Source organism: Lissotriton helveticus, chromosome 10 (genome assembly GCF_964261635.1).
Source record: "Lissotriton helveticus chromosome 10, aLisHel1.1, whole genome shotgun sequence".
Classification (NCBI taxonomy): Eukaryota; Metazoa; Chordata; class Amphibia; order Caudata; family Salamandridae; genus Lissotriton; species Lissotriton helveticus.
Window position 1 is genome coordinate 242,884,068 of NC_136071.1, and position 12,843 is coordinate 242,896,910.

Below are 12,843 nucleotides of genomic sequence, written 5' to 3' on the forward strand. Positions count from 1 at the left end.
ATTCCAACATGTTGGACACTGGTGAATCACTTGAGCATAGAATTTCCTTTAGAATTCCAACACAATCATCTAAATAGCTTTTTACTTACAATCTTTTATTGACTGTTATAATTCAATTGCTATTAAGGTGTATGTAACGTACTAAATTCTACGTAAATCTGCAAACCAAATAAGAACCATATGAAAGTTCAGAATCCGTTAGATCCTATGAGATATTTAAGTCTACTTTTGCTGACTAGGAAGTAAGTAGTGGAATCTGCTTTTTCAGGAGGCATGTTCAACCTCAGGGGTTAATGGCTGTACAGAAAACCTGATGCTACAAGAATCAAAATGCTAGAAAGAGACTATCTTCACCTTTCATGTAGGTCACTTTTGTGATGTACATAAAAAAACAAAAACTTTGAGCAATGCTAACCGAGAGAGAGGGCTGTACTAAAAGTGTGGAGAAGAACCAAGAGGAGCAGGTTTAAAAAAAATCCAAATTCTATGGCAGGACCGGAGGCTTCAGATTATGCTGCACCTTTCCTTCAATTTATTACAATTCATTCAATCAATCAGTCAATCAATACATTTGTAGAGCGCGCTACTCACCCGTGAGGGTATCAAGGCGCTGACGCGAGGGGGGGTGCCATTAGTTCCAGCAGCCTCATAAGAACCACAATCTGCATAAAAAAACGACTTTTCCCATGAACACAGGGATAATGGAAAAGAAGAAAAGTCCCACAAAGGTAGCCAATCCAGCGCGAGGACATTCCACAACTTCCCCCGCGGACGCTCGTCTCCCTCTTTCTTCACTGCTCCAGCAGCATTAAGATGAGTGCCTTTCTCTTTCTCTCATATTTGTGATCGTTTTTGTATTTGCTATTGCACTTACGGGTGCATGTTAATTGTGGGGGATTGACTCGTGTTTTGAATTGTGGCAATATCGTTGTGTTTTGCCTTTCAGGTCGGCCGCAGGAGCGTAGTGCGCTCCTTCGCGGCAGCAATGTTTGTCTCAGGCTCTCATCGCGGTTCGGCCTCCTGCCGCTAGAAGACCGCACACCCTTTCACTCAGCGCACTGACAGTGTGTCTACCTCCCATGGCGGCGAGTAGTCTGGTTTCCGCTTTGCTCACACTTAACGCGGTTCAGACGGACTCGCTGCAGCCGCGGGGGAAGATTCCTGTTTTAGCATTTGGGCATTGTGTAATCAGAGAGCCCCTGCCTGGAGCCTGAACACCCGCATCGCGGGTAAGAGTAACTTTATATTAGGAATCGGGACCGGCCCAGGCAGGTGTCAGTTTCCTCAGAATAGAGAAGGCGATTTGATCTGGTCCCAGGCATTTGCTTAGCCTTTGAGGTGTACGTTCAGTGTTATCTTAAGAGGGTTATTTCCCTAAATTAATCCCCTTTATTCTCAGCTGTTGAGTTGTGACCAACTTCTTTGTGGAGTTTGAAGATTATTATTATGAGGAGGAAGAGGAGGTCATGTACCTGCCAGTAGATGATCATTTTTGCCGGGTCAAGGACTCCTCCATCCTCAAGGCTGTGTCCCAAGTGGTTGAGCCTTTGGAGAAGAAAATAGAAATGCTACAGGTGCAATGTCATTTACCCCTCGACCAGAGGGAAGATATGTCGGGCATATGACACCCCTACCTCCAGGAAAACCCCCCCATTAGTGCCGAAGACCCCAAACGCCAACGTTCTGAGTACGCAGGAGTAGACACGGTCACTTTTGCGCGACATAAGAAAGCTTTCATGGGAGCCAAAGCCTCCGCCCCACGCAGTAAACTAGAGGAGGCTCTGGCGGGATCCTCTAGTGTTCCTGACGATGTGGCTATCTTGGACCCAGACAAGTGTCCCCACACCTCCGACGGGGATGGCGAATCTGAACAACCATGGCACCCGTCTAAGCCTGCCCAAGCGAAGTCTCCAGACCCAAAAACAGACATGCTTAACCCGGATGATTTATTGCACCCACTTTCATTGCAGTGGACCACGGCCCCCAAGGTGACAGCCTACATAGCGTCCAGATGCGTAAGCCCCTAGGCCAGGAGGTAAGGAGTTGCCTTCGCGCGGAGTGTCGCCGGCCTACCCTAGAGGGTAAGGTCGCACTTAACCCAGAAGTGGATCCTAAGATTTTTGGCCGAAATTCATCCACGACCCCAAAAAAGGTATTGACCGCTCGTGGAGGGCGTGTCAGGATAAGCTATTGGACACGGCGGTACCTTGGCAAAAATTCTAGATATGGCGGAAGATGCCAAGGCCTCGGGTACCCTGATGTCCCCGGACACCCTCTCCAGTTGGGCGCAGAGGGCGATCATCTTCTTAGGGAACGGCAATGTGGCGATTTCAACCGAACGTCGCAGGTCCCTCATAAAAATAGACCCTAAACTTGGGGAGATAGCTACCTCAGAAGCGGGTCCAGTGGCAGAGGGCAATCTCTTCGGAGACCCCTTCGTAAAAGAATTAGGGAAATTTGTTAAAACTTTTAATTCTTTGGACAAGGCCCAAATGTCAATAAAACTGATCTTAACTCCTCGTGTTTTGGCGCTGCCGGTCGGGTAGGGGGCGCTCGGCCTGCCGCCCTTTCAACAGAGTCTCCTTCAAGCAGGGCAAGTCCCACAGAAGACAGTACCAGGACCCGGAAAAATTTGGGAACTTCTATCCCACCAGAAGTTTCCCCCATCGCAGATGACCTGGAGATGGTTCCTATAACAATCAACGAGGTAAGACTCCAGAGTTTGGGGGAGGTGAAGTTGGGAGATGGACTGCAGTTTTTCCTTCACAATTGGTCTTTGCTCACCTCCGACGCTTGGGTTTTGCAAACCGTCAGAGGGTTTCAAATAGAATATTCCGAACTCCCTACTCAGCCTCTTTGTCCCAGGCCCCTCATCTTCAATTGCAAAACGTCTGAAGATCTTGGAGCTTTTGCTTTGCGATAATAGCAGAGCCAATTGCTCATATTTTGGAGAGGCTTTATAAAAAGATTGACGAGCCAAAACCAAGGATTTAGGATGTGCTTTTCATTGACAGCCAGTGTAGCTCTTAAAGGTAAAAATTAACAGATTGTCAACGAGGAACCTACAAAGTCAGCCTTGCCGTAGTATTTTACACTATCTGCAGGCAATCTAATGGGCCACAGAGCAAACCTAAATACAGGACATTGGCATATTCCATTCGAGGAAATTGTAGCATACATAATGGTTTTGCAGGTTTTACCAGACATAATTCTAAATTTTCATCAGTGTCTGAATCCCTGAGAAACAGGTGCCCGCTACTGACAGTATCTGGGGCAAACAATAGTTTGTTATCAAATTTGACCCCAGAGCATTTAGCTACTGTTGTAGGATCGCGAGTGGGGCCTAGCTCTTCTGGCCACTAATCGTTGGACCAGTCCTCAGATACGTGGCCAGGCAGTAGTACTTCAGTTTCTTCCTACTGAAAGGATACGTTCGGTGTCATCAGCGTAGAACTATCCTAAATGCCATACTATTCAGTTATGAAAGCTAGTGGTGCAAAACACGTTAAAAGGTGTAGGGCTCAACAAAAGAGTGTTAAGGGAGCTAGTAATTCAGAGTTATGGAGAGGGAAAGAATGTCACCATTTTAGGGCTAAATAGACAGCCCCCAGGCCTGCTAACCAGTATAGAAGTGTTTCACGAGAAACACCATTGACTTGTCTAACAAGACAAAGGCTGAAGGCAAGCCTTGAACTAACAAGGTTTTGATGTATTTCAACACTTCTAGCAAAGAGGTTTCAGTATTATGTCTTGGCTGGAAGCTGGATTGGGATGGGTTATGCAGATACCGTTCCAGATTGCTAGACAGCTGAATATTAACTACTGTCTCCGGTGTTTAGAAAGGGCAGGCAGAAGAGAGCATACTGAAATTAGGAGTACTGACCAGACCAGCTCAGAGTTTATGCACTACTGGTATCACTACTGCCAGTTTCCATCTTTTCGGCACCTTGGAGGTGGCAGAGAGTTTATATAAAAGAATGCTCTAATCTAGTCACTTTTTCCTCAAAGAAAAAAAACACAGGGCAATTGTAGTCTTGCTGGCTTTAGGGTTAAGAAATAATTTTGCAATCTGAAATACTTTGTGATGCATTGCCAGCTGGCTTTTTCTAGAATTCTTTATCCTCCTCAAAATCTACTTTTCTTTTTTTTTTTAATAGCTGCTTGCATATTTTTGTGATCAACAGCACTCGAGAAAACCAAGGGGCAGCGCAGTCTGCCTTGAAGCGTAATTGTTTAGGCGGAGCAGCTAAATCTGCAGATAAGGACAACCACTGGAAAACCTGCTCAGTCTCTTCCTTAATGGAACCGGAAGGGAGAATGGTATAACAGACTAGCAACATTCTGTTTGCTCGTTTTATTCCATGGTCGAGAAATTCTAGATTGTGGGTGGCCACTAGTCTCCTTAGAGTATATTTTTTAACTAAATAGAATATGTTAATGATCTGACCAAAAGGCTGGTAGGGTGGATGGAGTCTGCCAGTCCTTCTAGATCCGAAAACAGTAAATCCTAGTATGGCCGACTGCGAGAACCTCATAAAATACATTGCTTGAAGCCAGTCATAAAAAGAATGCACTCCAAACAAGAACATAAAAGTGCAAAGTATTTATTGAATCTGCTTGCGGTGAGCAGGCAATTCGGGACAGCAGAAGAGAAGAATGAAGGACAGAAAAGGTGGGTTGGGAACAAAAAAGGCACATTTGAGAATGGGTCAAAAAAACCAAGTGTAAAATGTAGACAGTGTGAATACTTCCAGAACTGGACATGGAAAGGACAACTGAGTTGCTGAGTGACCGCATTTGGTTAGTAGACTAAAGTGAATGAAGGCATGCACTGACACCCTTAACTAACAGAAGACTAATGAGACATTCATACTCCATTCTAAAGGAAAGACAGATGCTTTGTTAACCCGAATAGGTACCTGCATAGCACGGGCAGCCACCTTGAGAGTTCACAGACCTTAAACAGTATACTTATTGAGGCCATGGGCCTTCATGGTACTGTGGGACCAGACGCCACGAAAGTGAACTCCCCTAAAGAGCGACTGATGGAGACAGACATGCAAGCATGAAAGCAGGCAAAATCCTTGTTCTTCCTTCCTGAAAGACCTTATATAGTTGGGAGCTTACCTAAAAACATTAAGAGTAAATGCACCTTTGCTCCAACTATGCTAATAAAACTATAGTTTTCACAACTTAAACATTTAACAGGTGGCTCGGCATACTTATTTATGCTAATATACAGAGAAATCAATGCTTATAGAACCATAAACTCGGCTCAAAATGTAAAACATATTAATGCATGTTGGTCCAAATGAGTTAAACTTAATGAATGTATCTAAATGAAAATTACCATGTTGCCCATTATTGCAGAGTTCAACATCAGCCCACAAGGAATGGATCCATAAAATATTTAGTGGATAACAGGCCATGCAAATGAATACCATTAGGACTATGTATGAAACTTTATTCAACGGGGCCATCATGCAAATCTAATTTGGATCTAGTTATAGTCGACCAACACGGGACAGTCTGTGGTGCAGGTAAAGCAGCAAGGTTGTGTGCTTCCAGTCGAACCCCCAAGCCCATACCAGACACTGAGTTTAACATAAAAAACAGTCTTACTCAGTATAGTACTGAATAGTGCACAACTATTTGGAAGCAACATCTTGCTTTTGAATTTTCTTGTACAAAACCATGCAATGCACTAGAAGACTTAGACAGAAATACCCCAAATGAGAAGGGAGGTGAAGTAAATGTCAGTGTAAACTGCTTCTTGAAAACTCCACTCCAAGGGGCATGGAAAACAAACATCTTAGAAAAAGGCAGGAAGGCAACCAGATAGACTACTAAAAACCGACTAAAGCTTGGATTACGACAGACTAATACATACATTCCCACAGCAGGATCAATACCAACCAAAAGTTATCAAATGTGGCTACTAACATTTGTTAATTCTGAACGGACACCCATAAAAAGAAAAGAAAATCATGCGTCAAAATGAAGACTATACATATGGATGCAAAAATGAAAGCTAAAGCATTAAAACTACAAATTAATTAAACCTAAATACATTTAGAAAAACAGCAAAAGATGCAGGATGTCCGACTGTTTCAACTGTACCGACTGCAAGTCACAAAGGTACTATGGGTGATCCGAGGAACTATAACGCAAAGAACATTTAATTCTAGAAGGTGACACTAAAGCTACACAGGCTACAGTATATACTGCAACACGTATGTCCCTATTTAAAGACTAAAATCAATATACAAAATATGAGTTTCTCTACTCAATAATAGGCTTATATTGAAATTAGAGCTGCACCACAATGTGTGTATTTCAGGGCCACCTCTGAAAAGACTTTTGGTAATGGATTTGGATCACACTATCTTCAACAGCAGTTCAGGCAGCAATAAATAGAGAGGCTGGCCTACAATACATTAAACAGAGCTGCAATAAATCTATCCAATAGTCAGGCATTTAATTAACATGCTTCACAAGAAGGGAACTCAATGTTTTATTAAATCCAACTGGAAAAAGAATGTAACGGCAATAAAGCACTGAGCAAATCTGTTAAAATATTATATTCAGATTAGAACAATAACTCCAAAATTAAAAGTTACTCAGTAATGTCTCGAAAAGACAGCTGCATACTACACCCAAGAGAGTGAGAGCGAATGGCCTGGAATGACAAATGGTGTTCGTGCCATATTCGACCCAAGCTATTCCCACTGCAGCGACTGGCATGTGGACAGATATGAAAGAGCGACCACAGAATGGAGCTCTGCCCTTCATTTTTAGGACAGGAGTGCTTCATTCAAATGCAGAAGTGCCGCGCCCACAGATTTCACAGTTGCATGGGCCTATGGAACAGTATGGTGCTGAAGGTTTTATTATCTTGACAAAAAACCCCTTTTGGACGCACGTTAATCCTGTGGCTAAGAATCACAGTACAGAATGAACTGTTCACTTCTTGAAGTGCACTATGCGAGCTCACAAGCAGCGCATCGTGGTTCCGCAAACAAGCAGAAACAGATGCCACACTATGGTGAAGGAGGTCAGGAACGATCGGTTAGCTAAAAAACAAATGCCTAGATATACATTCCGATAAGTTCCTCAACAATATTCGTTTGTTACAAGGACATTGTAGTTTTGACGTATATTTTTTAACTGGTCTCTTAAAGCTTCAACGCCAAGTGCTAATAAATGGGAACAAAAAGCTTAATAGTCCAGGGGGGCTGACACACGTAGTCATGTTAGAGGGAGATGTTCAGAGGATCATTTGTGATAAGAAAGGGAGGAAAAAGGCAAATGCAAGATGGGCACAGAAAAGGGGGTTTTGCAATAGGTAGAAAATAAAAATCAGCAGAAGTAAGGCTGAGTCAGCCTGCACTGGATTAAAAACAAAGCCACTGAGGCAATGTTTAAATTACTACAGAAGGATAAACCAACTAAGCAATCCATCAACTTAACAGAAGCAGTTCATATTTTGGGGCAGGACCGGCTATACTTCTCAAATTAAATGCGAATGAGTTTGTATTCGATCAACACATTTTGTCCTGTTTGAAAGGCTTGGTGTTCTACACTTGCTAAACTCAAATGTGTTCTGTTGAATCCATCAATCCATTCAACTTTCAGTATTATGTTCAATCCCCTTAGGAGTCCTACCTGCCATCATCTGTCCGGCCATCCTCTGTCCGGGAGCTACCCAGTGTGTTCAGACAGTGTCAGTAATCAAGTCTTTGGGCAATTCAGTGCAGTTGTGGTTCCATTATCAGTTAAGATATCTTCACACACCACACAATTGAGAAATTAAAGCTTTATCAAATGAGGATATACTGGAAAAAACAAAGCTCAACACAGTTATAATAAAACATGGAATTTACATCAGCAACTCTTCAATCTATTGAAGTACATCAGGGAATTAAGCAACTTTTCATCTCTAAACTGGGTTTGCAAAAAGACGAAAATGCGCTACCTATTAGCTTGAAGTAATGAGGTTGAGATACATCTAATGAGGACAATAGCCATACTCCACAATTTTTGTTTTGCCCTCAACTTTTTTTTTTATTGAATAGAATAAAAAGGTTATTTTCTAGTATGTAAAGCTATTGGACAGCTGAATCTTTCAGCAAAAGGATTAATTAGTGGGATTCATAGAATCCAATCTGACTAGCATTGGAAAACATATGGACTAAAGTCTGAGGACTAGGATCCAGGTGAAACACCACCAAGATAGTGCATGCACAATCCTATGAGTGAAGTGGAGACTATAGAGGAGAGAGGAGAGGCCCCTCAAAATACCAAAGCCACATGAGCCAAAATAGAGACTGGTCCTGAGCTGGAGACTGAACGCTATAAATGCCGCAAAAAAGATTGTATTAGATCAACTCTCAAAGCCAACAGGCAACCAAGGGAGGCACAGGAAAAGTATATGTGGAGAAGGGAGATCCATGAAGTCATAGAAGCTTGTGTGGGAAGAACCTTAGCCAAGGATAGACGTCTGACAAATACGACCTAAATATGTATTTCCACCAAATACAACTTTCAGGCCTACTGAAATGAGTAAGCCACTCACCTAGAAAGTACTAGTATTTAAAGTAACTATGCAATAATCAATATTTCACTGTAATTTCAAGGTGTTGGAATACCCCCTTTTTAGAAATGTTCCTGAAGCGTCTCCTCGGAACGCCCCCCCAACCCCATCCTTTTGAAGACAAATAGAAGACAACACCTGCTTGAAAAAAGAATCCAAATACTTCGAAGATCCCATGCAACCTGGAAGTCATTTTCAGAAGGAAAGGAAAATCTACGGAAACATTGTAGGGCGACCGGCTTGTTAAGAGTGAATGATAACCTCAGGACCACAAAGAGGGATATACAATCAAAACGGTGACGTCTCCTTTCCAGCTCTCTGTTCTTAAGTGGACATGGTAGTTTCAGGATTCAAAATCATGCTCAATCAGATCATGAAAACAACCTACAATTAAATAAATGGATGGAATTCCTCTATGCTCTGCAGCGTCTCAGAACTCCAAAGAATGGATGTGACCAATCACAAAATTGAATTTCCTGTAACAAGCAGGAAATCAGCCATGGCTAACCTAGCTTTAAACGACAGGTTTAAGATAACTCAAAAATGTGAAGGATTTGAGAAAAAACACAAATCCAAAAGAACAGCGTTTTCCTGTTTGAGCTAAGTCGCTTTGCTGAAAATCAAAAGTGAGTAAAATTAAAGCTGTGGAACAATAATAATAATTAGTTCATTCACAGGGCCATCACCAGAGCAGTGAACCACATATTTGCCCAATTTACAGTGCGCTGTTCGCATGAAATCAGGAAGCTCTTTAGCCAAACTTATGAGCTTTTCCTGTGTGAACTGGAAAATGTACGCGTGGACAGACTGCATGCGAACCACTATATATACACAAAGAGGCAAGTATTGATGCTCTGCTGAAATTGAATCGTTTGTCACTGGTGTAAATACAATCTATTGTAACCCAAAGGGAGCCTGCCTCCCTTCAACTTATTTGGTCTGCTAAGTAAAATGACGGAGGAAAGAGGGCACCTGAGTAATACCCTGCTACAGAGTAATGCCGGTAATTGCAGGCATTACAAAGAAACCCCAACAGATATTAAGGAGCTAAAAACAACCAAGGACAGACAGACATGCATTGCGCAAGATTGCCGACAGTTGGGCAAAAGCACTGGCGGGAATACTTGGTGATGAATAGAGGAAGATAACGCGAATAGCAAAAGAATGGCTCCTTTTTTGCTTCCCCAATTTCAGATCAGGAGTTTCCCGCAGAACAAAAGTCCTTATGGCCACGCATTTTCCGTTGAGAAATTTTTACCAAGAGGTATAGATTTGATCTCACAAAGAAGACTCACGAGGGATAAAATATTTCCTGACAGATTCATTAAGCACAAGAAATACCGTTACAAAAAAGGTCACCTGAAGACTGCAATGACAGCAGGAAAAAGGAGAAAAAATGAACGAAAAATACAAAATATTGGCAAAGGGATAAAAAAAAAAAAAAAAAAAAAAAAAAAAAGTTGAGTGGAACTCCACAACACAAAAACAATGCTGAAAGAGGCCTAAAGTCCGTTTCCAGGCCTACCCTAAGTGCCATTCTGGGACAGCAGAACTCTTTGCAGAGGAAGTGTCAAGATGGTCTTGTGGCATGTCCTACTTTTATTTTCCCATTTCAAAGAGAATTAAAAAAAAAAAACAGATTCAATGGGCTTTCAATTACTTACTTCCTTTTCATTTTAATATAAGACAAACCTCTTTTGCCTACGAATATTCGTTTGTTAAATGCATTTTTAAAACAAAGAGTAATACCTACCTGCATTTAGATGCACTTCTGAATACTGCACTTTGCCATTAATATTCCGATGGGTGAATATCCAAGAGTACAAAGATGGAGATGTTCAGCACACAACGTTTAACACAACGATACAATGCCATCCTAAGGATTTTCTAACACACTTAAACACCACCGCGCAGGGGACAGGAAGAGGCACAAAAACAGCTAACAGCCCAAGGATGCCTCAAAATGATGAATAAGTTTGCTTAAAAACAGATGGAATTTGCAGCTCTCGCAACCATGGAAACCAACTAGCAATCTGGCAGGCAAACATATCCACAACATGTGCTGCGGAACCATCAAGAGCTGAAGGCTACCAATATTATTAACAGAGAGCAGAGACCAACGTAAATACTTTTAAAAACTATACTAAATAAGCCAGAGGATAGTTAACTAACATATCCACCCCTAAAATTACTCTCATATTTCACTATACTAATTCACAACTAATCCTTTATGGGTTCCGGAGTAGCATGCTACTCGCCGAAAAAGGGCTTCAACACCCCATCAGGGGTAGCAAGCACTATATAAATGCAAACTTTTTTCCCTCTTCTATCCCTTCACTATCCTTCGGAATCCAAATAACTAACTAATTCACCACTAATACTTTATTGGTTCTGAACTACCATGCTACTCGCCGAAATAGCAATTTGACACCTGGTATGGGGTAGTAAGCGCTATATAAATCAAATTACAATACAATAGTGTAATAGGTCTAGCAAGTGGTGGATGGTCCAGTCCTGATGCTCTTCTTCATAGATAAAGTATAAATGCCGTCAAGAAACGCACATGGCATGCAAGTACAAACATATACCGAGGTATAGAGGAACCAAAGAGAAATCATTGCATAGAACACGGACCACATAAAACAAGAAATGTTGATTCGGTATACGGAATTGGTGTATAAAATTGGGAAACATAATAAATGTTCCTGATTAGGTCATATTTTTTTGCAATGATGGTCTGATTGTGTACAATGTGAATATCAAAATAAGTATATGTCTTTGATGGGATTTCTGTAAATTTAGCGCCTTAAAATGTATACAGATAGCCAGCACACCAGAGGGGATAGCTCTGATATCAAAAAGAGAGGAAGTGTGGAAATATCTTGCCAGAGGAGTAGGTGCACTCGGATAAGATATGGCAGGAGGTTTGTCAGTTGGTTTGTCAGTTGGCTATCAACTGTTATTAGATAGGAGATCTGACATCTCCTGTAGCTCATACTTACACAAACGAAAGGGCCATGAAACTAGGAGTTACATTTACGGCTAGTGTACCGATGCACAGTCAGTCATAGGAGCAGGTTAACATTATGCATCCCAACTAAGAGAACTGACATTCTGCAGATACATTTAAAAAAAGGAGTTCTGTATGCTTACCAAATCTGAAAATTCGCCCATGATTACTACTAGAGGCATATGGTCTACGCTGAATTCGGTGGTCTTAAATGTACAACAATGCTGTGTACATAGTTACATTTTTAACTAACATTTGTTAAATCGGCCATCATATGTTTACGCCAGTCAAGGAAAAAAACGCTGTAAATTCTTGGAAGGCATGCAGTACAATAAATATAATCTATTTTAATGACAAAGTTAGAAACTGGTTTTTGAACAATAATAGTGCGTATGAATTAAGCGATTAACTATTTTCTTGTGACCTGCCACTGAATCGCAGCATGTTCTTGAGCAACAAAACTGTCTTTGAAAACACTGGTGAGATTAAAAATCAGAGCCACTAACGTCTCGAGGTCTTCCTGGAAAGGTGAACATAGTTATGTGTAAATAATCAGATTCAATCAGCTCATAAGAATTTAGGCGGGACAGGGTAGATAAAAAAAAGATACAAAGCAACTTGGTTAACTTCTTTTCAGTGGTTGGAGTAGAACATTACACAATTTAAAATACTGAAGATGCAGAAACCATGTTAAATGCAAAAATAACAATTGATAGACAGAATACAGAACATAATTTTTTTTAAATGTATTCAGCATTCCGTCCATCATTTGTTTGCGTAGCACTTTTCACCTTCAGTGGAATGGGTATGCCCAGACGTGGGTCCCTTGCTCACTATGCCACTGGATGCAAGTTAGCCAGGCTGATGAAGGGTAATACACAGAAACAGATCCCCCAATGCTAGTTTCCAGTCCGGGGAGGACCTGACTTCGCAGTTCGGTCTGGACTGGACTGTTCCCGTTCCCATGAGGCACAGGGTCAAGAATGATTTGCATATGGCTGGGTCTGAACTGGGGTGGCACGGTGAGCAAAATAATGATGGATTTAACCCAGATCACTTGACTGGGGATGAATGCAGGATTTATTCAGCATTCCGTCCATCATTTGTTTGCGTAGCACATGTCAAAACAATGGCAAAACAACAATGTAATGTTCCACTTTTTAGACTTTCATTGTAAAGAGAAATGAGGACCCATAAACACCGGAATTTTCTCTAAATCAGGTCTACTGCTTTTCAGGTA

At 41.6% G+C, this 12,843-nt stretch overlaps 1 protein-coding gene across 6 annotated transcripts in view; it reads right to left on the reverse strand.

Annotated features, from left to right (window-relative positions):
- Positions 1-12,843, reverse strand: part of USP22 (ubiquitin specific peptidase 22) — a 502,385-nt gene that overhangs the window by 339,815 nt on the left and 149,727 nt on the right. The gene's annotated exons all lie outside the window — the stretch shown is intronic.